The following is a 27,967-nucleotide window of genomic DNA, read 5'->3' on the forward strand; positions in this document are numbered from 1 at the left end:
GCAGAGATTCAATCCCTTCACCACTCTTATCCTCTAAGTGAGTAGGTAGAATGTTTGCCTTGTCTAAGGAGACATTCCCTCTGTTGTTTAATTAGTTTTCTTCCTATGATTCTGCGGCTTTGCATTCAAACCCCTGTAGCAACACTGTGTGGGTGCATGGAATCTACGGTATTATCACTTATCATCTGAGACCCTCTAAGCACAGATTTTCCTGGGGATTCATTTTTCATGTGGCCTGTCTCTAAGACTTTTAGCCAAAACCGAGGTGTAGAGAGGCAGTACTACATGATGGTTAAGTACTCAGGCTCTGGAACTGGTTAAGATGAGCTCAGATTCCAATCTGTCACTGAGCTCTCGACTTCTCCAAGCCTCAATTTCCTTACCTGGAAAATGGGCACAATAGCACTTAACTCATAGAAAGTCATGAGACACTGGCTATCTAATTTTACATATGGTATTGTATATGTTTCAATGCTACTCTCTCCACTCGTCCTCCCCTCTCCTCCCCACTCTGTGTCCACAAGCTTGTACAGGGAACTCAAATCCAGTGCTCTGTGACAACCCAGAGGGGTGGGATGGGGTGGGAGGTGGGAGGGAGGTTTACAAGGGAGGGGACATACGTATACCTATGGCTGATTCAAATTGGTGTACGGCAGAAACCAACAGAATAGCGCAAAGCAATTATTCTCCAATTTAAAATAAATAAATTTAAACAAAAAACCAAAACGATTACAAAAAAAGAAAGACATGAGACATGCAAATATTTAGCACAGGGCTTACCAAAATAAGAACTCAATAGAATAAGTATATTTTATAAAAAATATGGCTTATTATATTCTCAAAGAGGAGCATCTCTCTAAACAGCAACAAAATATTAAAGGACTTCAGTCACTTATTCAGTGATTAGACTGTATTCCATTAACTTCAGAGATTATATAGAGAGATTTAAGAACGATACAGTCACACCAGTAAATTAATAAGAAACATAAAACATACACCATTGATCTTGAGATGCTTGTTGCTTTGCCTCTAAAGCGGGAGGCTACATGTAGGAAAATGTGGCTTTCCCAGTGCAGTTGAACCATGTCAATTATTTATGTTTGCTCAGGATAACCAGAAATTACCTGAGGCAGAAGGACATTTCCCAGATACAAAATTCTGTCACTTCTCCCGTTCTCCCTTTTCTCTTACCATCACTCCCCCACTGTCCTGAAGATTTCCAGGTAACTTAATTAGAAAGTGAAATTAATATAGCTGAGCACCTATTACTTTGGCCACCTGATGCGAAGAGCTGACTCATTTGAAAAGACCCCAATGCTGGGAAAGATTGAAGCGGGGAGGAGAAGGGGATGACAGAGGATGAGATGGTTGGATGGCATCACTTACTGGATGGACATGAATCTGAGTAAACTCCAGGAGTTGGTGATGGACCGGGAGGCCTGGTGTGCTGCAGTCCATGGGGTCGCAGAGTTGGACGTGACTGAGCGACTGAACTGAACTGGGTATTTCAAAAGCGTGTGTCATTTCCACTATTTGATGCTAGAGTCAGCTTGTTTAGGGGTAGGATTTGCCTTGTGTAAGAGGGAGGGGGCAGTGAGTACACAGACATCCTGAATTTCTGGTCACATGATGAGGAACCGGAGAACGGCGGGGATACGGTCTAGGACTGAATGTGAACAATATGTTTCTTGTCATGTAGTTCAACAATACCTGTTTCATTAACCCATTACCTGTGGTTTTGCCCCCTCGTAAGTGTATATAATTACGGTGGATGTACCATGTGGGTATAACCAGTGTTTATTTTTTACCATTGCTAATGAGTAATCAGGAAAAGGAACCTGACCCAAGCTGGGCTAATCATTCCTTCCAGGAAGATTTTGAAATTGGAGAAAGTGAAACTAGGCTCTTTTTGGGTGGCTGCATGGTCATTTATGGGCTTCCCTTATGGCTCAAATGGTGAAGAAACTGCCTGCAATGTGGGAGAGCCAGGTTAGATCCCTGGGTTGGGGAGATCCCCTGGAGGAGGACATGGTAACCCACTCCAGTATTCTTGTCTGGAGAATTCCATGGACAGAGGAGCCTGGCAGGCTACAGTTCATGGGGTCACAAAGAGTTGAACATGGTTGAGCAACTAACACTCTTAACACACAGTCATTTATAAAACTGTGTGAAGTGTTGTATCATTAAACCAACCAGAGCCACAGAGGAAGAAAGTCTGTAGAAAGAGAATGATGTAGAGAGAAAGGACACAAATTTTGAGAGCATCTGAGGGCCTGATTTCAAGGCCACCTCTACCACTCTCCTTGTTTTCCTCGATACACTGTGGAATCTTTATAATAAAGTCTCCTTTTTCCTTAAGCTAACATGAGTTGGGCTTCTGTTACTTTCAGCCAAGAGCCCAAACTAATAAGTCCCATGAGATCTAACATTCGGTGATGAGCAGTTTGCAACAAAGGGTAGGGAGCTCTTTGTCCCTGGTTGTGGAGCTCTAATTTTATAAGAGACGACATCTTTGCTATCTCTCCACATTTCCCTGACTCCCAGGGTCATCTCTCCCCAATCGAGGCCAACATTACCACAGGACACTGTCAGTCATCAGAACATTTGGCGCCCACTGAACGTGGTCACTGTCCCCAGGGGGTCAGAAGGAGCACACACCGCAGAGTCAGCCACACTGCCTCAAAAGTGGCCATGCTGATTTATTTCAGCCTAAGTTACATTTTGAAGGTTTTTTTTTTTTCCCACATTGAGTAAAGAACAAACAAAGGAAAACATTCTTTTTCCAGGTTTGGGTTATTGCCTTTGATTTATTTTCCACTGCTTTGAAAAAACCTGTTCATCCAGATTCTCCTACTGCTCAGGCCACTCCCTGGGCAGCTCAGTACATACCCTGGGAAGCAGCTCCAGCACTTTCTCTAAGTTACCAGGATTGGAGAGGCAGTGATAGAATTAGCGGTGGTAGTAGCAGCAGTAGTATAATAACAACAACAACAAAGTCATTTATTGAGGGCTGGTGTGCATGGGCTTAGCATATTAATTATGCTAAATTAAATCTCATTTAATTATCACAAACAACTCTAAGAATCCTTGCGACAACAACTCTGTAAGGTTGATACTGTTTCTACCCTCTCCCCTCCCTTTTACTGGTGACCCAGTTGAGGTTGGGAAACTGAATAACTCTTCAGTTCAGTTCAGTTCAGTCGCTCAGTCATGTCCAACTTTTTGCGACCCCATGAATTGCAGCACGCCAGGCCTCCCTGTCCATCATCAGCTCCCAGAGTTCACTCAGACTCACATCCATCAAATCAGTGATGCCATCCAGCCATCTCATCCTCTGTCGTTCCCTTCTCCTCCTGCCCCCAATCCCTCCCAGCGTCAGAGTCTTTTCCAATGAGTCAACTCTCCGCATGAGGTGGCCAAAGTACTGGAGTTTCAGCTTTAGCATCATTCCTTCCAAAGAACACCCAGGACTGATCTCCTTCAGAATGGACTGGTTGGATCTCCTTGCAGTCCAAGGGATTCTCAAGAGTCTTCTCCAACACCACAGTTCAAAAGCATCAATTCTTAGGTGCTCAGCTTTCTTCACAGTCCAACTCTCACATCCATACATGACTACTGGAAAAACCATAGCCTTGACTAGATGGACCTTTGTTAGGGTCACACACAAATACTAAGCGATAAAGCCTAGAATCAAACCAAGCATTCCCATCATAGAGCCTGTGCTGGGTAGTAAATGGTACCCAGGCCCTGAAGAGGGAAGTGGTGCCCACACACAGGTATTGAGGACACTGGCCCAGGGTCTAGTCCTGATTCAGGCATTAATTTGTTTTGCTATTTTAGGTAGCAAATTTTCTCTTCTATGGACCATAGCTCCCTCCTTTATAAATAAGGTTATCTCTGAGAATGCTTTCCCAACTGAACCCAGAATTGTGTTTTTAGGCACATGTAACATGGTGTAAGGAGAAGGCAATGGCACCCCACTCCAGTACTCTTGCCTGGAAAATCCCATGGATGGAGGAGCCTGGAAGGCTACAGTCCATGGGGTTGCTGAGGGTCAGACACGACTGAGCGACTTCCCTTTCACTTTTCACTTTCATGCATTGGAGAAGGAAATGGCAACCCACTCCAGTGTTCTTGCCTGGAGAATCCCAGGGATGGGGGAGCCTGGTGGGCTGCCGTCTATGGGGTCGCACAGAATCGGACACAACTGAAGTGACTTAGCAGTAGCAGTAACATGGTGTAAGGTCTCCACCAAGCATAGCTGGATGGATGACTTAAGCTGGGGAATAGAAGTCTTCCCCAGTGACATGTAGAAGACATTTCTATGGATAAAGAGATTCCACTAGGACTTTATCAGGCATGACCCTTAACCAAGAGAATTGGGAGATAGTCTATGTCCTGCCTTGTAGAAACTTCTAATCACAGTTATGTCATCAAGGTCCAATGAATGCATAGAGGTGGCGGCACAATACAATCTCAGGGATTCTCAAAGTTCAGTCTTTGGTCTGAAATATTTTCTTTGTTGGACTAAAATGCCTCTATCAGATATCTGGCTTGGAATGATGACATAGAGTCTCAAAAAGCTCTGTGACAAAATGCAAATATTCTAGGAGTAGAGAAGGATCACAGAGAGTCATATCATGAAGAAATAGTAAGAAATAGTTTGTTAGAAAAATTCAGTGCTGCCTCATCAGGCCAGGAATGGTCCTAAGGGAATGAGACTCAATCAGGAGAGTGAAGACATGGGTTTACATTGAGAAAGATGGTGGCTGGACTAAGGAACTTGCGAGCTCCAACAGTGTAGACCTTCAGGTGGCTGGGAAGATGGGGGCGGGGAGAGGTAGAGGCAGGGTATATCCTGAAGGCCAGAGAGGCCAGACAATTTTCAGAAAGCAGTTACCAGTGTTGAGAAGGTAGAGGAAAGAAGTTCCAAAACAAATCTGTCAGTCAGGATGATGCACCCCTTAAACCCTGGGTAGGTCCAAGGCCAAGGGACGACAATAGTCTTAGGGACCCATGAAAATAATTTAAGATGGAAGACAAATTGAACTTTTAGGTTGAGAAAATGTTTTAATACATAATACGTTGTGTTGTCTTAAGTCGTGTCCAACTCTTTAAGACCCCATGAACTGCAACCCGCCAGGCTCCTCTGGAATTCTCCAGGCAAGAATACTGGAGTAGGATGCAATGCCCTCCTCCAGGGGGTCTTCCTGACCCAGGGATCAAACCCATGTCTCTTGCATCTCCTTCACTGGCAGGCGGGTTCTTTACCACTGCACCACCTGGGAAGCCTTAGTAAAATCTTTATCTTAATGTTAACACAGTTATAAAATATCATTTTTAAGATTTTTATAAGGAAGAAGGGCCTTCGAAAGCAAGACTGTCCAAGGCCCCCCAGAGGCGCTCCCCTGAGAACTACCGCATTCTGAATGTTTATTTCAAGGCAGATGCTCTTCAAAGAAGAGTTGTGTAGAGTCCCATGTAATCGTCTCCCAGCTTTCTGCACATGTGTTCTGATCTTCGTCTTAGAAGTGAAGAAACGGCCACTCCTAACTTTAAGATCACGTAGCGAATAATATGGAGGCGGGTGGCCAACCTGGTCTGGTTCCAAATTCCTCCTCCTTAATCAGTAACTAGACTGTTCACTTTTCCTTTCGGCCTTTCATTCGCCACATGCCAACCTTGTTCTCAACGCTGGGCACGCAGAGAGCCAGGACAAAGGGGTGATAGAACGGAGACGCATGGCAGGCACAGGGCACGGGTGAGGGCATTTGGGGCTCAGAGGGATGGACACGACAGAGAACGGTGTCGCCACTGGTTGGAGGTTTACAGTGAAAGCTCAGAACATCGCCCTCGAGGCTCCGACAGAAGGAAGGGAGGAGACAAAGGGTCACTCGGTCAGTCAGAAAGATTTACTGAGCATGCAGAGAGGGTTCTGAACCATCCCCTATCCAGTGATCTCTGGCAAGAGAGAAAATACGCAGATGACGAAGCTTGTGGCAGCATGTAAAGGCATCGAGCGAATGCTACATTCCAACGTTTATATTTTTCTAGGTGGACTGAGAGGCACGTTTTTGTTTTGTGTGAGATGATGCATACAATCTCCCCCTTTCACTAGCCATCCAAGGAAGGGACTTCTTTTGGAAAGGATTTCAACGCAGCAAGTCTTGTCTGGTTTGCATGCAGAACTCACCCTACTTCCCTTTGCTGAGATCCAGTAGCCTGTTCCCTTTCACTCTCATCCTTGTTCTGACTCTTCTACTTGAACACCTCGATGCTATTTGAGGCCTGCGGTCTCTACCGGGCCTGCCTGCCTGAGACACGGTGGCCTGCCTGCCCTGAGGGCTTCGGATGGAGGTGCCGAGAAGCAAATGGCCAAGAAAAAACTAAAGGTGGAATGGGGGCTGCAGGCCCCTGATAAACTCGCCTTTTTGAACAGCTGTGTTCTTCTCTTTCAAAGGACTCGAAACATAAACTTCCTGGAGGGATTTAAGAATGCCATGATTGCACAATCCTCGGGTTTCTGTTTCTTTCCCTGCCCCCATCCCTTTCCACAAAATAAATGCATTCTTTGTCTCCTGTGCTGCCCTGGAAACAGGGAATACGCTACACAAAGGTAACAATTCAGTCCATAGGTCACAATTTTTTTTTTCCTTAAGTAGATTTCTGTCTTTTTCGACAAGAAATAAATGCGAGAACTAAATTTACCACTGCCTAGGTCCTTACGTAGGTATCTTGGTGCCATCACCGGTAAACTTTGCTCAGGCCATTTTACTCATGGCTGATGAGATATAGGGTTGAGGGTAGATAACATGAGAAGGGGGCTTCCCTCATAGCTCAGTTGGTAAAGAATCTGCCCGCAATGCGGGATTCCCGGGTTCAGTTCCTGGGTTGGGAAGATCTCCTGGAGAAGGAAATTGCAAGCCACTCCAGTATTCTTGCCTGGTAAACCCCATGGACAGAGGAGCCTGGCGGGCTACAGTCCATGGGGTTGTAAGAGTTGGACAAGACTTAGCGACTAAACCACCACCACCATCATGAGATCCACCTCCACCCCAATAATTTATGACTCTTGATTTGATTCTTGAAGCAAAAATGTTTGAGATCCTGAAACAGTCAGTTCCAGCTCATCCCAGTACTTGAAGGTAAGACTGGTTCTTCCCTGGCTCTCCTGCCCCTACAAAAATGAGATAGGGTTTTAAAGCCTTCTGCTGAAGACATCAAAAAGCTCCTAGTTCTCACCTGGATGTTGAAGACCTTTGAGCTTCTCCTTTAGTGCTTTCCTGTATTGCGAGGTATTGTTTTATGTCCATATAGTAATAAGATTTGCCCAGCTAGATTTCAAGCTCTTTGAGTGCAGACCCGGTGTCTTATGGCTTCCCAGGTGGCACCCATGATAAAGAACCTGGCTGCCTATGCAGGAGACTAAGAGACACGGGTTCTATCCCTGGGTTGGGAAGATTCCCCTGGAGGAGGGCATAGCAACCCCCCCAGTATTCCTGCCTGGAGAATCCCATGGACAGAGGAGCCTGACAGCCCACAGACCCTACAGGGTCGCAAAGAGTCGGACACGACTGAAGTGACTTAGCACTTGCACACATTTGACTGGTTCCTTTTAGTCCTAACCACAGCGCTGGGCATATTACAGGTGTTCAAAGAGTAGTTTGTTGGATGATCTCAGTACTTGGGAAGTTGGACCCTTCTAACTGCTGAGCAGTAAAACAATGGTAAGAAGGCTGTGGTAATTATTTTATTATTTTATTAACCAATAACTAAATTAAGCAATTTAGTGGTTCCAGTAGAGTTGTGCTTTAGCAATCACTTTCCTCTGAACCCTGAAGTCCAGGATTAAGAAGCCCTGAGAAACGGAACCGTGTTATCATCCACATAAACCAAATGTGAAGGGGCGTGTGAAGCTTCATGATGGATTCCACGGGGTGCTGAGCCTCCTGAGTGGATGCCAAAGCTTGCATGTAATTCTTGACTCCTTCTTGACTCCCTGCCCCATGTGAATGAAACCACTGCTGCTCAAAGAAGTTGGGCATGCTTCCTATATGATTTTCAGGAATTTCCATTTTTACTCCTTCAGAATAAAGCTTTTTTTGGGGGGGGGGGATGAGGTGGAAGGTGTCAGAGAAGGCATGTTAGATCTCTATGGAAAAGTTATTCCGTAACTTTGTTCCCTTAGGTCTGGACTCTAAGAAATGTGACTACTTAAGTCAATAAAACAGTTTTGTTTCTTTTTAATGAAACCAAAGATAAACTTTTCTGTAGATACCAGAGAAGTGCAAATTCAGGATCTTTGTAGAGAAAACAAGTCAACACAGTGTGCTTCTAAAGATGGTAAATGCCAAAGAGTCCCACATTCAAAACTTCTTTAATGCTTCTCCCTCCCCTTGTATTGTCATGGCTACTTATAAAAGAGTAACCAGAAGAGCTGGAGATTTCCTCAGAAACATACTCCTCATTACAGGGCAGAGGAAAGGTGTTTCATTATGGCATTTTTCCGTTTGCACACTTCTATCCCTTGTCCTTAGAGAATGTTCCAAGTTTATGATCAATTCATAAAACATTCACAGAGGGAAGAGGGATGAGAAATAGGTTCTCTGAGGCAACTCAGAGATGTAGATGTCTCGTTTTTTTTTTTCCCTTTAATTGAAATATAGTTGATTTACAATGCTGTATTAGTTTTAGGTATACAGCAAAGTGATTCAATTATGCATACATATGTATCTATTCTTTTGCAGATCCTTTTCCATTATGGGTTATTGCAAGATGCTGAATGTTGTTTCCTGTGCTATACAGTAGATCTTTGTTATTTACCTCTTTTATATTCAGTATTGTGTATATGTTAATTCCAAACTCCTAATTTATCCCTCTCCTCTTTCCTTTTGGTAGTCATGAATTTATTTTCTATGTCTGTGAGTTTATTTCTGCTTTGTAAATAAGTTTATTTGTATTATTTTTTTCAGATTCCACATATAAGTGATATATGATATGTCAGACATCCTGTTTTATCTAGGTGAATAGGAGGCTGTGCGATCTCAAAAGAGGATGAATTCAGCTGCTAGTGAGCCTGGGATACGAAGGCTGCTCCTCTCCTAATCACTGAGCATGAACCAGGCACTTCTCTCACTGTAGGATGGGAGTTTAGGACGATCAGGGACCTTGTAAGAAAGCACCAGCAGTGCTCCCAGCTCAGGACAGCACTCCATCACTGGTGGCTCTTTTCCAGGAGAAAAGACAGAACTTGAGTCTGAGCCTGTGAGATGCTTCCTGCTGTCCTGACTGTTACATGCCAGGCATATGCTAGATAAAGGCAAACTGAAGGCAACAAGATCTTTTCCTCATGTGTAAAACAGCATTTGTTTACTCATCCATTCAACAGATATTTACTTAGCATTCAACATCTATTTACAAGTAGATGTTCTGTGAGGCTACGAGTGTCTTAGGGTTGTTATTTAGAGCACAAAGAGCCTGCAAAATTGGTCTTGGAACACAGTGCTCAATAAATGTGAGAGCTGATAAAACAAACAAATGAAAAGGAAGGTACTAGTCTGTCTGGAAATAAAATGGAAAGTAACAGTGCCATGTGATGGTTGCTCTGCAGAGGGGAGCATGGGATTACAGCTGTGGAGGGGAGTGGCCTTTGCTTGGAAAGATAGGAAGGAGTCCCTCTCCCTTCTAAGGAAATGCCCCCCGATATGCAAATAATTGTTGGACAACATTCTGCTATACTGCTAGGACGGTGTCAACAAAACTTGCTGTCTAGCAAGAGGGGAATGTTGAAATGAAATTAGAAAGTTCAAGGTAGAAGTATTCTGCCATAAAGAAGGCTGAGAGCTGAAGAATTGATACTTTCGAACTGTGGTATTGGAGAAGACTCTTCAGAGTCCCTTGGACAGTAAGGAGATCAAACCAGTCCATCCTAAAGGAGATCAACCCTGAATATTCTTTGGAAGTACTGACAGTTAAGCTGAAGCTCCAATACTTTGGCCCCCTGATGAGAAGAACGACTCATCTTCTTGGATGAAAAGACCCTGATGCTGGGGAAGATTGAAGGTGGGAGGAGAAGGGGACAGCAGAGGATGAGATGATTGGATGGTATCACCGACTCGATGGACATGAGTTTGAGCAAGTTCCAGGAGACAGTGAAGGACAGGGAAGCCTGGCGTGCTGTAGTCCATGGGGTCGCAAAGAGTCGGACACAACTGAGCGACTGAACAACGAATTCTACCATATTGTCTACTAGCTTAAGCAGTGTCACTCCAGATCCACTCAGCGGTAACCAGTGTGACTGGTGACTATCTCCTTGGTCATTCTGACTAGTTGCTACAGTTGTCACAGAGCAGGGCCCTGCGGGGCCACCTTTCAGAGATGGATCCTCTGAGTTTGACAGAAAATGAACAGAAGGGTCTATAAAAGCCTGAAAAACCCAACCACTTTGTGCATGAAACACTTTAATCATGACTCATTTTTTGCCCAAAATATATTGAAGCAAAAACCAAAGCAAATGTTTTATCAAAATGTTGACAGTACCCTGGAAATCTCTAAATGTCCTCCTCAGCAGAATGTACAATGTATTAAGTACCATCAGTCAAGAGGCTACTCTCCTCCTCAGCTGGAGGGCCCACTCTGGAAGCTTTCACTCTAAGGGTCCGAGATCAAGGTCAGTGCATCTGCCCTGTGAGGCCCCCCGTTCTGGTCTCCCTCATGTTCTTTCTTCCTGCTTTAATGATTTTAGCACGATCTGTCTAATATTGTCTTTGGTCACTGATTCAGGTCTGCCTGTCTTTCCACTTCCTAGTGACTCCAATAAGTCCGTGGAAGAGACAGCGTTTGTCCATCTCATGTGCTCACATGAGCTCAGTCCAGCACTAGCTCCAACTCGCTGGTGGATGATTTGACTTACTGGGCAGCCAGCGATCTGGGAACACTCGATGAGCCAGTTTACGGGACGGCCATGAGTCTCTGCCATTGGCCGTGAGCCACGCTCCCTTCATAAACTATAGGACTGATTCTTGGTGGCTCTCTGACCAATGGTGGGGCTGCCGGGCGCTGGACCGAGAAGTACTGGAGTGAGAGGAGAGGCACGGGTGTTCTCAGAGCGTGCTCTTCTTTCCTTATGCTGGTGGCAACTGGACTCATTCCAGAGCGCTTGCTGGTGTGAACGTCAGGAACACCCCCAGGTGGCAGAGAGCGAGCCCTCATACCATCCCAGAGCTGTCGGTTGATTCATTATTTGGGGATTAAACCTGGATACTGGAAAGCTCCCCCCTTTTTGTAAAATAATAATAATCATAAAACCCTCAGCAACTCCTAATTCCAGGAGGCGTTTCTCTCTTAACCTCAGTGGTTTGTCCGACTTTCGTAGCTACTAAGCTTCCCTATTCCCCTCAGTCTCCTTGTCTTCGACCACGGTCTTCCTCCTTCCCCAGGCCCCCTCTGCTTTAGGCACAGTGTTAGTTACCCACTTGCTGAGAATCTGACCCCACATTTTGCGTCTCCCCACATAACTGCCTCTATCCCCCACACGAATGCCACGATCCCAGTGTGCTCTCACAGCAAGGAGAGGGATGTCCCTCTCACGCCTACGCTCCAGCCATATTGCTTTCTAACGATTTCCCCAAACATAAAAGGTGACTTCAGCTTCAGGTCTTCAGTGTGTAATGTTCTGGAACTCTCTATTCTCTCTACCTCTTTCCTTTCTTCCCATAGCTAGCTCCTTCTTTTCCTCCATGGTGACCCCAGCAGAGGTTTTCCATGACCACTGACCTAAAATACGCCCTCAGAGTTCTCTTCCATCTCAACCTCTTGATTGTTCCCTCTACAGTGCTTATTGCAGTTCTGGAAGACTGGTGTTCATTTGGTTCCATTTTTTAAGTTCATCTCCCATGTTATAACGAGCCCCAGAGAGGGAGGCTTGGTGTCTTGGTGACCACTGTACTTCATGTCTGTCTTGTTGACCACTGAACTTCATCTCTAGTGTAATGCAAACCAATAGGAGATAAAAAAAAATTGTTTAAAGTAAGTGAAAATGTCTAGAAGGAAACACTTCAAGATTCTGAAGTACTTTCTGGTTGGCAGGATGATGATTTTTCCCTCCCACTTTCTCACGTGAATGTGTCTCCTAATTTTTCTACATACAGCATCTATATTACCTATGGAATTAGGACTGAAGTGAACGCGTTATTCAGGAGGGCTGCCCTTGCTAAATAACCACCCTTAACGAGTACTTGGTAGGGCGCTTGCTTCTGATGGCAGGACGTCCCATCTCCCTGGGCCCCAAGCAGACTGGATCAGGGTGGCCATTTGATTCAAGCTGAACCATATTAATGATTATTTTAGTAATCGGAAATTGAAACAAGACCTTCTCAACAGTCTGGGCACTTGAAATGGGAGAGGCAGAGGGCTGCCCGTACAGGAATCATTCTCAGTTGTGGACAATGAGCGGCAGAGAAAGCAAGTCTATGGAGATTGGAGAATGAGACTGATGCCCGGGATAGTCAGCATGAGAGACCATGCAGAAAGAGAGGAGGAGGGGGAAGAAGTGGGGGAGAGACAGACAGACGAGATTCCTGAAGCTTTCCAATTCCTGGTTCTAGCCCTTTGGGAGACTCGGTTGTATTTCCCATAGTTGAGACACCCTGTAACCTTCCAATAAATCTCCCCCCAGCCACACACCTACACCTTATCTTCCCCCTTTTGATACTTTAAGAGGCCTTCTGTTACTGACAACAAATGATTCTCAACTAAAACAAAGATGTAATAAAACCAATAATTATGTTCCAGTTAGAGTTTTCATAAGGTAAATGCACTTTTTGTTTTTGATTGATTAACATTGAAAAGCTGAGCAGAGGCTAAATGCACACATTTACTTTGGTTTCTCTTTCAACTTTCCACGTGTGGTCATTAACCCAGCTCTTCCACAGCCTTTATGAAAGGCGAGCATTATGAATTAAGAATGAGGGCGGCCGTTCCATGACAACAGCATTCTAACAGGGTTCCCATTGTCTGCACAGAGCTCGACAGGGCCTAACCCAGGGGAGGTCCAGAGATGATATCTCCACCAATTCTCCCTTCAGTGCACAAGAACATCCTGAACATAAGACTTCCATCTGAATCATGTTTAGACAACCCAGGTCTGCAACGTGTTAACTGGTTTGGATGTGATCACCTGGAGACAGAGGTGGGAGGGATGAGCAGACCTTTTAAGAGGTCCCTGCAATTTCAGGCTCATCTTTAACTCCATTACAAAGGAATGTTAAGCAGCATTTAGAAGGTAGTTTGGCAAAGTACCTGAAAGCACCTAACAGCTCCTTTGATGTTCTTGGCATTGAGGTCATCATTCTTTTGAAACTTTTGAAGAAATATTTTTTTTATAGCAACTGTATCTAAGTTCAATGCAGGGTGTTGATGTGTGTTTTCTCTGGTCTAATGTTAACCCAAGTAACTATGAACCATACAGAGAGATGTTCCTTTGGGGAGACCTCAGCTTTCACTCCAGCCTGTGTTTATTTTCACATCAAAGACACATCTAAGGGGAAACTGCTTAACCGGCTCTATGAAACATGAAGAGGTTTACAGAGATATTTGGTCATAATTGAGAAAAAAAACAAAAAACAAAAACCAAAACCTACACTTCAGATAATTTAAGCCTTTCATGCCCGGAAATGAGAATGCATAATGGAAGATAGAAAACTTCCTTTGCTTTCCAGGAAGGTCTGAATGCAGATTATTTTTTTTCAAGCAGGAATTAAAATCCCAGTATTTGCCATACATTCATGGGAAATGATTGTTGATGATTTAAATGACATGAAATGAGGGACAATAAAGCCTTTATAGTGTTTGCAGTTCAACTGCTCTTTGAAGCAATGTCCTATAGCAACACAATGGCCTCACTTTGATCTAACCTGCTCAGCCCAGTAATTACATGACTGAGATGAATTCTCCACCTGACAGGTTCCAATCCTTCATGTGTGGCCATATTCTTTGAAGAGGGAAAATAAACCCACCTAGATTGGAAAATAAAACTTTAAACAAGTCAAAATTGGGACTCAACAGTAATTCCCTGTGTCAGAGCAGTAGGCTAGGCAGAAAGCCTTTTCCCAGCTGATGAGAACCTCTGTTTCCTAGGATAGGCTTACATTCTTCTTGAAACTTATCTTTAAGCCGAAATATGTCACGCTTCCTTTCTGTGAATTCATTTCATGATAAATCAACACTCATCATTCTTAAAATAAATGACAGCAGAATGTACTAACCTGGGCCTTGAGTTGACTGCTAACTGACTGCTCCCTGATGGAAAAAAAACAACAACAACCCGTCCACCCCATTATGAATGGCCATGGGATAAATCAGACAAGTAAAAGAGCTCATTTTGCACCATTCTGTTAAGAAAACTGTTTACTGTCTTGCTTGAGTCTGCTTAAAATATTAAAAGCACAGTCTTAACTCAGAAAGCTCCTAATCCTCCAAAATATTGCTACTGTTTATTTCATTTGCCTTTTAGATACAACCCAGGACAGATTTAAACTGGGAAAGCTCACCAACTGTAACCTTGTAAATTGCTTTTAATCCAGGATGTCAGCAGGATTGATGCCTCTGGGACTTGAGCCCCTATCCCCAAACATACATTTCTTCCCTGTACCTGGCTCACGATTAATATCTTGTATCCACTAGTTGGATTTCTAGAGGATAAAATACTTCCTTATACATGACTGGTTCTCTGCATTTGTCATCTCTCCCCATATGCCATTTCAATCTCAAAGAGGGTCTTTCTTTTCAACCAGTGTATTTCTTTCACTGTCCTCAAATCCCAGATCAAAATGCACCCCTTCTCAGAGCCTAACTGCAATCACTGCTCTACTATTCTGGTCCCCAGTAAACTACTGTATCCATGATTTGCTTTCTTTGTGTTTTTAAGGCTTCTGGTTTATAACTATTATTATATCTTTCTCAGTGGCCCCAGACAGATTGTAAACACTGTTTTCTGTCTTCTAATGTCTTTTGAGGCAATAATACATTGTGGTGGTTAAAAGTCCAAGCTTCAACCTCAGAGATCTGGATTTAAGTCCTGTCTCTGTCAGATCCCCTGAAGGAGTAAATGGCAACCTACTCCAGTATTCTTGCCTAGAGAATTTCATGGACAGAGGAGCCTGGTGACCTACAGTCCATGGGGTCACAAAGAGTCAGACAACTGAGAAACGAACACACACTAACACTTATGTCCTCTATGAGAGTTTGAATAGCTTAATTAACCTCTCTGAGCCTCAATTTCCTTCTCTGTATAATGGATATAATAGTTCCAACTCAGTAGTTATGTGTATGTCCGACTCTTTGCAACCCCATGGACTGTAGCTCTCCAGGCTCCTCTGTCCATGGAATTCTCCAGGCAAGAATACTGGAGTAGATTGCCATTCCCTGCTCCAGGGGATCTTCTCAACCCAGGGATCAAACCTGGGTCTCCTGCATTACAGGCAGATTCTTTACTGTCTGAGCCATCAGGGAAGCCCAGCTCAGTGATAGTGAGCCTAGCTCACTAGTTAGAGTTAGTCTCAATGAGATAATGTCTGTAAACTCTGAATTCAAAATGTGACAAATAATTAAGTTTTAATAAACATCAGCTATTATCTTCATCTAGTTTTCTGAGTCTCAACAAAATCTGGATGAGTGTTCAGCACACAGCAAAAAAGAGGAGGAGCCAACAGCATTCACCAAGTGACCACTCAGTAGAAAGTACTTTTCATATATCATCTCACTGAATTCCAGCTTCCTGACTTGCTATCACTGTGACCACGGGCAAGTCACTTAACTTCTATACCTCAATTTCTCATCTGTAAAAGGTATATATAAAAATGATACTTACAAAGGTGATGCAAAGGTTAAATAAATTCATGTAGAGTGCTTAAAACAGCCCTGACATGCAGAAAATGACCAATAATACCAGCTGTTCTTATCATTACTATTAAATCCTTACTACCTTGAGAGGAGATATAAGGAAACTAATTTTATAGATGAGAAAAATAAGGCTACAAAAATTTAAGCCACTTGGCCAAGCTAATAACTGAACCAGATTTGCCTGACTGTGAAAATCCATGCTGTTTATGAAATGCATTCACTGGAGAAAATTTCCATTTCATGCTAGGGAGTTATTCCAGGGAAGCACTAGAGGTACAATGAGGTCCTCAGGTAACTGTCCATCGCAGGTAAGGGTAAGAATGAGGCAGGCCTGCAAGGTGGGTAAGAGGTAAGGCCACTGAGATGCAAGAGATGACCTGCCTGGCTTGCACAGCATGCAGAGAAAGATGAGCTTAATTGTGGACCCCATACATAGGCATCAAAGGGCTAAGCAGGGGAGTGACATGATCTGTAATGTATTTTAGAAAAATACTCTACCAATCAAATATTTGTGAGTGGATTGGAGAAAGGAGAGCTTAAGCCAGCAGACCAGTGAGAATGTCTCAGCTCTCAGTAAGGGATGGTGAGAACTAGACTTGAGATAAGATGGTGGCAGTATAAATGGAAGTGATGGGAAAGAACGTAGGAACCAGGAACCAAGTGAACTGTGTGAGTAATTCCATGTGAGATATGTGGGAGATTCGAAAAGACAGAAATGTGACAGACGGAAAGGCCAAATCCAGATTCCTGGATTAGTGACTGAGTGGATGATGGGGTCATGTGTGAGAAAAAGATGGTAGGGAGAGGAGTATGTTTCATGATGGGGGTGGAGTGTCAGTCACTCAGTCGTATCTGACCCTTTGCGACCACATGGACTGTGGCCCGCCAGCCTCCTCTGTCCATGGGATTCTCCAGGCAAGAATACTGGAGTGGGTTGCCATGTCCTTCGCCAGGGTTCATGATGGAGGTGGGAGGCAAATAATAGGCCTAAGTTGGCACATGTTGGATTGGATATGTTGTAGGTCACGTGAGTGGAGATGTCTCCTTACTGATTAGATATTTGGGTCTGTAGATCAGGAGCGATCCTTTGGCTGCCTACAGAGTTTGGGTCAAAATGCATCTAAGCATCAGTCAAAGGAATGAACGAGGTTGTGGGTCCAAACAGAGTTTGGAGTGAGAAGAGAAGAGAGATGGGAATGGAGCTCTGGGGAGCACCAAAACTTAAGGATAGAGTGGTTTTGAGGAATGAGGTAGAGGAGATGAAGAGTTGAAGGAAGAAAGGAGCTTTACAGAGGGAGGGAGCAACCTCACCCAATGATGCAGAGGTCATGTGGAATAAAAGCAGAGCTGTGGGAGGAGACATATGTATACCTATGGCGGATTCATGCTGATGTATGGCAGAAACCAACACAACGTGTGTGCCTGCTAAGTCGCTCAGTAGTGTTCCACTCTTTGTGACTCTATGGACTGTAGCCCACCAGGCTCCTCCATCCATGGAGGAGGCATGAATACTGGAGTGGGTTGCCAGGACCTCCTCCAGGGGATCTTCCCAACTCAGGGATCGAAACAGCACCTCATATGTCTCCTGTACCAGCAGGCGAGTTCTTTACCACTTGTGCCACCTGGGAAGCCCAACCATCACAATATTGTAAAGTAATTATCCTCCGATTAAAAATAAAACAAACAGAAAAACAATCAGAGCTGTATTCACAGCATCTGACATTTGATGATGGTTGGGGTAAGAGTCAAATCACAAGGGCTGAAGACAGACTGGGAAGTCACAGAAGGAAGCAAAGTGGGTACATTATTTTTCCTAAAAGCTTGACTGAAAGAAGGAGAGACAGGATAGCAGCGAGAGGGAGTTACCTGCCTCATCAGTTTTTACATCCTTCACAGAAGTCCGTACAATACTTTGTAAGGATGCAGTTAGACATTTTTGAAGGGATGATTCTGTCAACTTGCCGAGCCCCTTTGTCTCATTCATTTTCTTCCATGTTTTCTCCTCTTCTCTATTAAGGGAGGTAGTGAGGCTGAGTTTCCTTGTTCAAATACTAGATAGAGTTCACCTGTTTTTCCACGAGTAAACAGACTGCAAGCACTAGGAAATTCTGTATGCATTTGAAATCAGCCAAGAAATAAGAGAAGTCAGGCCCCAAGAACGATAGGTATCACTGAGAAAACAGAAGTGCTGTATCCAAGTATTCTTTTCCTTGGGCTTCGTGTCCAAATAAATGAATATATAGGAAAATCCTGTTTGAGGGACAACAAAAAACTTCCCAAAGGAAGATGGATAGCATTGGGTGGCTTCAGTGAAAATTTCAGTAGCACTGATTTGCAGGAAATCTAAGGATACTGAGTATGAAAATGGAAGTGTTAGTTGCTCAGTCATGTCTGACTCTTGTGACCCCCGTGGACAGTAGCCCGCCAGGTTCTTCTGTCCATGGAATTCTCCAGGCAAGAATACTGGCCTGGGTTGCCATTCCCTTCTCCAGGGAATCTGCCCAACTCAGGGATCGAACCCTGGTCTCCTGAATTGCAGGTAGATTCTTTACCGTCTGAGTCACAAGGGGAGTCAAGGATACTAGAAGCCTATTTAAAATGGAATCCTACTTGATCTTGATAACTGATGATAGTTCAAAGCATTGGGATTGGGTCTAATCGCTTGTTAAATTAAGGTCACATATGGGAATTGCTTTTGTCCAGATAGTTTCTTGCTACAGAACAAGAAGGGTCTAATGAAGTTTGATCTTTGGATGCCTATCACCATGTATTACGAAGCCTATCATTTTCTCCATCAAAGAAAACACAGTCAGAGAAGAGGGAGAAGACGAGAGAACAATCCAACAACCTCAATCCATCTAGGCATCAATTCAGACTATTCTCTGTTATCTGTGTTCACTGAACAAGCACACATCATTTCATTTCTTGCTTTGGCTTCTCATCGTATTTTTAAACTTTCAATATCATTTAGTAACATTCTTTTTCCTCCAGGATATCTCGTGTCACAGGTGCCTTTTTCTTTCTCTTTAGTACTGTTGGCAGTAGAAAGAGATTTTTTTTCTTCCTGTCTCCCACTGACCTTTGCCTATTCCTAGCAAATTCATTGCTGGATGGCAAGAGCTAACACGGTCATACGTAGATGCAATTTATCTTTGCACGCAGTTGGTCTGCGTGCCTGTGTCTGAGAAGTGTGCTCCTATTGTTTGACTCCTTTTAACTCCACTCAGATCTCTCTAATCACAGTTTGGAATTCACCTGAATTTCCCTGCTGTGAGAGCTGAAAACGCTGACATCAAGTTGCCAGGACCACCACAGCTCTGAAAAGGAAACAGCCCTTCTTTATTGGTGGGACCCGTTAAAAGATATGAATGGGCGGTTTTTTAAGTAAGATGTTGCATACACATGACCTTGAGGTGCTTGACAGTGACACTGCCCCACATGTTGGCCATCTCCTCCATAATTAAAGAAATGCTTTGTAAAAGAATGGAGCTGTTTGATTTTCACACTGAATCATTATTCCGGGAATTCAGAGCCCACAGCTTGCTATGTGTAATCCAATGCATAGAAAAGGTTCATACAAATCTTTTCATGGGGTTGAGAGAGTCTTAGACATTCTAGCTTCATTCTTCTCTGAGGGAGAAATTTTAATTTCTTATGATTTATGTGTCCATTTTCAAGTTCAGTTGTTTTTTTTTTCCCCTTAAAAAAAGTTGCTATAGCAACAACCACCCATCACAGGTTCTTCCTTGAGTACTTATAAAGGCTGCCTGTTGACAACAAGCAGATCCCGATGCCACATGGAAGGTCGGGGAGAAACATAAGCGTGGCAGAGGGAAAAGATAAACTAGATGTGAAAATAAACAATTTTTTGAAATGGCAATGGACACACCCACTGATTAGACAGGGCACCCCATACAGATGAAGGTGGTTTCTCTACAACAACAACCAAGCCACCATTTACATGGTGACCAGGCCTGAAGGCCCTTGAGGGAGGTGATAAAGAGGAAATGGGACTCAGGGCACTGCTGAGGAGAGTCAGAGCTCTGGCTTCATGCTTGTGGCGTGCTGGATGACCTGAAGGAACATCCATCTTGAGAGAGTGGGCTTGGGCCTGCCGCTCTGCGGTCCTGGGTGACAGCAGGGTTCTGTCTAAGAAGTGGGCTACGTCCCCTCCACTCTTGTAGGGGCAGCTGAATTGGCACAGACAGAATAGACTTGTGGTTGCCAAGGGGGCAGGGGAATGGGGGAGAATGGGGTGGGAATTTGGGGTTAGCAAACTAGTACACATAGAATGCATAAACAACAAGGCCCCACAGCACAGCATGCTGCTGCTAAGTCACTTCAGTCATGTCCGACTCTGTGTGACCCCATAGACGGCAGCCCACCAGGGTCCCCCGTCCCTGGGATTCTCCAGGCAAGAACACTGGAGTGGGTTGCCATTTCCTTCTCCAGTGCATGAAAGTGAAAAGTGAAAGTGAAGTCGCTCAGTCGTGTGCGACTCTTAGCAACCCCATGGACTGCAGCCTACCAGGCTCCTCCGTCCATGGGATTTTCCAGGCAGGAGTACTGGAGTAGGGTGCCATTGCCTTCTCCAACAGCACAGCATAGGGAGCTATATTCAATATCCTGTGATAAACCATGATGCAAAAGAATATCTAAAAGGAGAAAGTATATATATATATATATATATATATCTGTGTATAACTGAATCACTAGGCTGCATAACAGAAACCACACTCTAAATCAATTATACTTCAATTAAAAAAAAAGAAGGCTGATCCACTGGGTATGCTCCTTGACTTCCCTCAAATTTCACCAATAATAAGTGTGCTGAGTGCAGTTTCTGAAATACCCGTAGGATATGGACGCCATCTGTAGAACCAAAAAGGGACCATTCTTCCACCCTTCTCTCCTCTCTGTGCTTCCACTTCCTAGGCCAGGTCTGGGGAGGGGGCTCTGACCTTCCATGCTTGCCCCAGCTTCACCCTCCACGACTGTGGATTTGACACCCAGGCAGTAGCCATCCCTTCCTTGTGTAACTGAATTAGTTTGAAGGAAAGCTGGCAAGACTTGACCTGCTCACCCCGTTCTGTGGAATAAGGGGTGTACCGGGTCTAAAGTGAAGTGTCTTCTGAAAGAAGTGGGAAAGGCGAGGCTGGGGGACAAAGTGTCAAAGCCCCCGAGGCAGGTGCTGAGAAGAAAAGCTGAGATTTCCCCTTGGGGATTTGTCAGCAAGCCTCTGCCCTCTGCCCTCTGGGCCCACTCTGCCTTTGAGTCATGCAGAGTCGGAGAGCAACAGGCAAGAATACAGACATGTGTTCAGCCTCATCTTTTACAAACGGTCAGAATCCAGCCTGCCTTGTGCACTGCACAAAAACAGGCCTAGGTTTTCTAATAGATACACAAGAGGCAGAAGAGAAGGAAAATAGCATGTCATAGAGAAGTCTTTGAAAGAAAAAAACCCCACACTTTGTAGGGGTCTCCCCTCCCCCAACTTTCTTAATGACAAGTAAGGGATATTCATGTTTAATCATGCCGTTCAAAAAGAAACATTACTGGGGCAAAATTTATATGAGAAAAATTTCCCTGCTCTGCGTTGGTTTTATTTCAGACTGCTAGTTACTTTGAGTCTGTATTTTCAGATTCTTTCTTCAAACATCTAGGCCCTTGGGTTAGTATATTAGCTCGTTTTATATTGAGAATCTCATTACATCAAGTAAAAATCCGTAAGTCTGATAAAATGATTTACCCCCTCAATTTAACTTTTATTTTAGTCTCCCACCAGCTTCCCTGAAGTGGGTTTGCTGCCAAGTTATAATACTATTTTAGACTGAGTCATCCCGGCACAACTGAACAGCTTTTACTCTGCTCCTAATGTTTCCCTATCCTTGTTGTTTGAATAAAGAGAATGTGTTCTTCTACGGGTTTGCATTTGAACTGGTTACTAACGAGGGAAAAAAGGAAAAAAAATGAAGGCTTAAATCCAGGGTGTTTGGCCCTGAGGGAACACAGAGTCTCCTCCCTGCATCTCTATGGCTCCCTAAAGGCGGGTGGAGGGCTATACATTTTTAAGCTCTACTGATGCCTAGAAACCACTGGAAGCGCATGAAGGCAGTGATATATCTGAGTACACAATGCTTCATTTATTCATGGGGAGAAAGTATTTGGAGTCACTCACAGAGGGTGTGCTTAGAGGCGCCTCCTGGAAAAATTAAAAATAAAAATCATACAGTAGGTGAAGTCCTGCTCCAGGAAACTGGCATGCCATTATCAGCGTTGCGGGGTTTTGAAAAATAAAAAATAGAAAAAGGAATCTTCTGAGGGAAATCCAGACCGTTCATTCTTCGATTGCCCAGACTTTGCTCCGGGGCAAAAGATCGTCCAGACTGAGACATGAAGAGTGATGATTCCTGGTAAGGAATCCAGGGTTTCCCAGGTGGCGTTAGTGATAAAGAACCTGCCAGCCAATATAGGAGATGCAAGAGGCGCAGGTTCAGTCTATGAGTCCGGAAGATCCCCTGGAGGAGGGCATGGCAACCCACTCCAGTAATTTTCCGTGCAGAATCCTGTGGACAGAGGAGCCTGGTGGGCTCCAGTCGATAGGGTTGCAAAGAGTCAGACACGACTAAAGCGAACAACAACAGGATGTAGCTTCTCTGTCTCAGGGTCATTGTTTTATCCTCATCTGCTCAACTCCTTTTCCTTCTCCCTTCCTCCTCTCTCCCCACCCAAAACCTCAGCATTAGAGGAACTCCTGCAGTCGGCTCCAAGTAGTCTTGGTTTTGCAAGTCCCACTCTCGGTGTTCTGGCTCCTTCGGCTGTGATCTCATACCCACACACCCTCCCTACACATCTAATTGATTTCTATTGCTGGCGCTGTGGATGGGAAAGCCTGAAATATTTTCAGAAATAAAGAAGCAGCATCTAAAGTTCCACCCAACAGAGAAGCCCCCACCATAAAAGGAAATTGTGGATGCTGAAACATCTCTCTCATTGTTGGACGGCCCTGAGAGCTGGTTCAGTGGCAGATCTGAAGGACATACACTTAGGCGTCTTTGTCAGCAGAAGAGGCTCAGGCCCCATCTGTTGGGCTCCCGTGGCGAGCAGTAGGTAGAGCTGGAATGTGAAACAGAGCCAAGAACTCCAATCCCAACAGGCAAAGAGGTAAACAGAAGCGGGGAGGGCGGGGGCGGGAAAAGGTGAGCTGTTGGGATTAAAAACACCTCAACCCAGAGTCTCCATGGGAAGCAGAGACAGTGAAAGGGAGGCATCATTAGAAACCCAGGGTGTCAGAGTTATATTTCTGCTGAGGTTTTGAACCAGGAAAACCAGAGGCAAGAGGGGACCAGTAGGCTCCTGTGTTGGCTGAGGCCACCCTGGGAATTTCACACACAGAGAAGAGGGGCTGAAGCAAAGGAGGTCTGTCACTCAATCGTGTCCGACTCTTTGTGACCCCATGGACTGTAGCCCGCCAGGCTTCTGTGTCCAAGGGATTTCGCAAGGCAAGAATACTGGAGTGGGTTGCCACTTCCTACTCCAGGGGATATTCATGGCCCAGGTATCGGACCCATGTCTCCTTCATTGGCAGGCAGACTCTTTACCCCTGAGCTACCAGGAAAGCCCATGAAGCCGAGTGGGGCATATTAAATGTTTGTTGATAAGAGGTGAACTTATTTTTACTTCACTAATCCTCCAAGTAATCTTGGCTCAGAAATCTAAGATAATTAAATTGGCTAATATATGCCTTGCCTGTTATCTCCTACAGACACTCATTCTACAAACACTGACAACCTCTGTCCCACACATGTGAGATCTAGTTGTGAACAAGCAGACCATAGTCTTCAAAGACTCCAAGGCCCAGGGATCAGATCCCGTCTTAGTGTCTGTTGGAACACCATTTTCATAGGGCCCTATAGAAACTGGCTTTGATGAACCCACACGGCCACTTAAGCACATGCGAGTCAAACTCTGGGGCTCAGGGGTCCCCTGAAGGCTGGTAAACTTTCTCTCCCACCCTGACAAATCTGAGGCTAGGAAGCCAGGTACCCACTGGGACTCTGACACAGCATCATAGGCAGCAAAGAGGCACCAGTCTCGTCCAACTCTTGCAAGCCGATGGACTGTAGCCCACTAGGCTCCTTTGTCCATGGAATTCTCCAGGCCAGTATACTGGAGTGGGTAGCCATTCCCTTCTCCAGGATCTTCCCAACCCAGGGATCGAACCAAGGTCTCCTGCACTGCAGGCAGATTCTTTACTGTCTGAGCTGCCAGGGAAGCCCAAAGAGACACTAAGTTCCTGTTAATAACACACGCTTTCTTAGCTGGAGGCAGGGTGGTGCTTTTTTGTCTCCCTCTACACCGCTCTAAGAGTGGATAATGTACTGCTGCCTGAACTCTGTGTGCTTTTCATTCTTAGTCAGACTCTCACCATCCATTTAAATTTGTGCAAGTCCCTTCCCACTGGGTGGGTTCATAAAGGGGACTTGAGGAACTGTATGCTTCACCCTCAGGGGTGACAGGCCAGGGAGGATGGAGACACAGCTCAAATATTCTAACCTGCACTGCAAGAGGACCATGTTGTGACTCTGAGGGTTCTGAGTCAGTGGTTGCCCCTGGAATGCAGCGTGACCCACACAGAGTCAGCCTGCAGCACCGTGTACCTTGCCTGCATTCGTTCCTCTCTGGTCTGACAACATGGCAAGTAGGAGGTGCTGGCTTCTGTGTGGAATTTAGAGACAGGTTTTGTGCTCAGCTGCTAAGCTTTCTGGTGTTCAGCCACTGGAACATATGAAGCCGAGCTCCCTCCATGTCTGCAGGGTTGGAAGGAAGATGGTGGAAAAATGAAACCAGTCTCCTAAGTGCTTTTCCCCAACAAATGGTTCCTCCAGCTTGAATGCGCTCCCCTAAGTGGACCATCATGCTGATTCGTGTGTGTGGCAAAGAGACCGAGACTTCAATATTCAGTCCATTAAGGGAATCACTACATAATGACTCTATTGAGTACTCCCTACTAAATGCAAAGGACTATGGGTAGCCATAAGAAGACATACAGAAATAAAATACAGAGCCCATTAAAATAACAATAACAAAAGCGAAGTTATATATATATTTTTAAAGAACAAAGAAAAAGCAGTTAGTAAGTCTGTGGTTAATGAGTACATCATTCACAAATGGTGTACAAATGAACTGACAGTCGTGAGTTTAAGTGTCTGAATGAGAGTGGCCCAGAAGGTTAAAGTCCAACTTCTTTTCATGGGTCTAAGCAGAGTCAATTTGAGATGGACGGAGTTTAGATAAGTGATGTGAGGGGAGGACAGTGCAAGGGATGAGAATGTCATGAGCAAATGCGGGGAGAAGATAAACAATAAACCCTGCAAGTGGACAAAGCATGGGTACAGGACTGGCCCTGTTCTTCAGAGTTGATTGCTTTCAGAGTAACATGGCCTTGGACTCCTTGGTGGGTTCAGTACCTGTCATGACGTAGACGCATTCTAGCAAGCTCTGAGGCAGAGAAAGAGCTCTAGAGTACTGCATCAAGAATGGATGAGGCAAATAAGCGATCTGAAACATCTAACCCATCACTGCCTAGACAATACATCATCCTCTGCTTAGACAGACTAGAAGCACCTTAGCGCAAAGGTGTTCTGTAGTCCGCTGAAAGCCCACCCCACTCCAAATGAGTAAATGCTTAAAATAATCATATTTAACTGACAAGGAATAAACTCATGCAACTAAGGAACAAAAGGAGGTATAATAATAAGTCTGAAAAGGACCTAAGAAATAATTTGATCCAGGGCCCTGCCTTTTAACAAGTGAATCCAAACCATCCTAGAGAGATTTCTAGTCTCTTCTTAAATCTAGACAAATCAAAGACTCCCTCACTATGGCAAGAAATCATCTTGATGGTGAAGAACATGTCCTCTATTTAATTCAACCAACATCAGTTAAACCTACAGTTGTAAGTCACCGACGCCGTACCATAGCAGAAGCAAAGCTATATTCAGGTATTTCATCCTCCAGTAGAAATAGCAAGCAGGCACACAGAGAACTTGAACCCAAGGCAGTGAGAGAACTCCTTGAGGGCAAAGACTGTGTCTTTTTCATCTTTAAATCCCTGGAGCCTAGCATGATGACAAGCATACTGTAATTTCTCAATAAATGTTTGTTAAACAGAGAAAGACAAGCAAAAAAGATGAAAAGAAAACAACACGGAAAGACGGATTCACAGTAACGCAGTTGGAGCAATCTTCTGGGTCTGATTTTACTCTTGAAGGTTGAGAAGGAGCAAAATAAGTCAAGTGATGCAAGAAAATCTGCCTTTCATGAAGTGAATATTTCTGATGAGCAATCTCCTCATAATATTTCTAAGTCACTGAGGACAACAGAAGTTACCTTTTTGGTTTGTTTCTTCCAAGATAAACACACCCTCCTCCTTTAATTTTTGCTTTCAGCACCTTTCTCCTCCTGTTCCATTCCCTGTTTCTTCTTTTCCTCTGAATCCTCCCACCATCTCTCTACAGCAAAATAAATGCAGAACTCCTTATAACTACTGATTATTACAATGTTGAAAACACTTCTATGCCCATTACCATATTTGACTTCTACAATAACCTTCTGAGGTAGGTTGAGAAAGTAACAGTATTCTTGTTATGAAGAGCAAGACAGGCAGGCGTGGCATTGTAGTAGACAGGACAATATATCCCCCCCACCTCACCCCCAAAGATGGCCGTGCTGTAATCCCTAGGACCTTTGAATACCTGGTACAAGGGACTTTGCAGGTGTGATTCATTAAGGATCTTGAAATGGGGAGACTAGCCTGGATTTTCCAGGCGGGCTCAATGTCATCACCCAGTCCTTGTAAGTAAAGTGAGTGACAGCAGAACTGGCTAGATGTGAGGATGCCACACTACTGGCTTTGGAGGTGGAAGGGAGCCACGAATCAAGACACGAAGGCAGCCTGTAGAAGCTGGAAAGACCAGGGAAGCGATTCTCTTTTAGAGCCTCCAGGAACACAGCCCTGCCAACATGTTGACTTTAGCCTGGTGAGACCCATCTTGGACTTCTGCCCTCCAGACCGGCCATGTAATAAATTCTGTGTTTTCAATGTTAAGCCCCCAAGTTTGTGGTAATTGCTTAGGGCAGCAAGAGAAACTAAAACAGGCAAAAAGTTCTCATGTAGCCCAAGGCTATCAGAGCTGCGGCTAGAGCCCAGGGCAGGCTCTGTCTACCACCTGGCTCTGTCTTTCTTGGAGTTACCGTATTTACTCTAATTACTCTCCCCTGCCCCTTGTTTGTTTCCTTTAAACCACTATTATAATTTGTAATACTTTTCTTTATTTAAGAAGGAGTTTGTTTATCTCTCTTCCCACCAGAATGTAAGTTCCAGGAGAGGACCTAGGCCTTCAGTCTGCTCACCCTGGAGTCCCTCATGCTTACTTGGGAAATACTTGGTGCTCAGTACATATGTGTTGGAAAAATCATTCCCTCAAGCTAGACAACAGCTGAGCAGGGCCATAGGGGCTGAGATGGTGGCCCAATGTCTACTGGAGACCTGAAGGATCAGGAGTGATCTGCTTCTTGGGAAGTAAGAGGGAAATTTTGTTGTCCCCATGGCAGAAAGTGAAGAAGAACTAAAGAGCCTCTTGGTGAAAGTGAAAGAGGAGAGTGAAAAAAGCTGGCTTAAAAGTCAACATTCAGAAAACTAAGATCAGGGCATGTGGTCCCATCACTTTATGGCAAATAGATGGGGAAACAATGACAGACTTTATTTTCTTGGGCTCCAAGATCACTGCAGATGGTGACTGCACCCATGAAACTAAGGCACTTGCTCCTTGGAAGAAAAGTTATGACCAACCTAGACAGCAAATTAAAAAGTGGAGACATTACTTTGCCAACAAAGGTCCGTCTAGTCAAAGCTATGATTTTTCCAGTAGCCATGTATGGATGTGAGAGTTGGACTAGAAAGACAGCTGAGCATGGAATAATTGATGCTTTTGAACTGTGGTGTTGGAGAAGACATTTGAGAGTCCCTTGGACTGCAAGGAGATCCAACCAGTCCATCCTAAAG

The 27,967-nt window shown here is 44.5% G+C and overlaps 1 protein-coding gene across 1 annotated transcript in view; it reads right to left on the reverse strand.

The window, feature by feature from the left end:
* Window positions 1-27,967, reverse strand: part of MAML2 (mastermind like transcriptional coactivator 2) — a 401,688-nt gene that overhangs the window by 133,706 nt on the left and 240,015 nt on the right. The window lies entirely within an intron of this gene.

Source organism: Bos indicus x Bos taurus, chromosome 15 (genome assembly GCF_003369695.1).
Source record: "Bos indicus x Bos taurus breed Angus x Brahman F1 hybrid chromosome 15, Bos_hybrid_MaternalHap_v2.0, whole genome shotgun sequence".
NCBI lineage: Eukaryota > Metazoa > Chordata > Mammalia > Artiodactyla > Bovidae > Bos > Bos indicus x Bos taurus.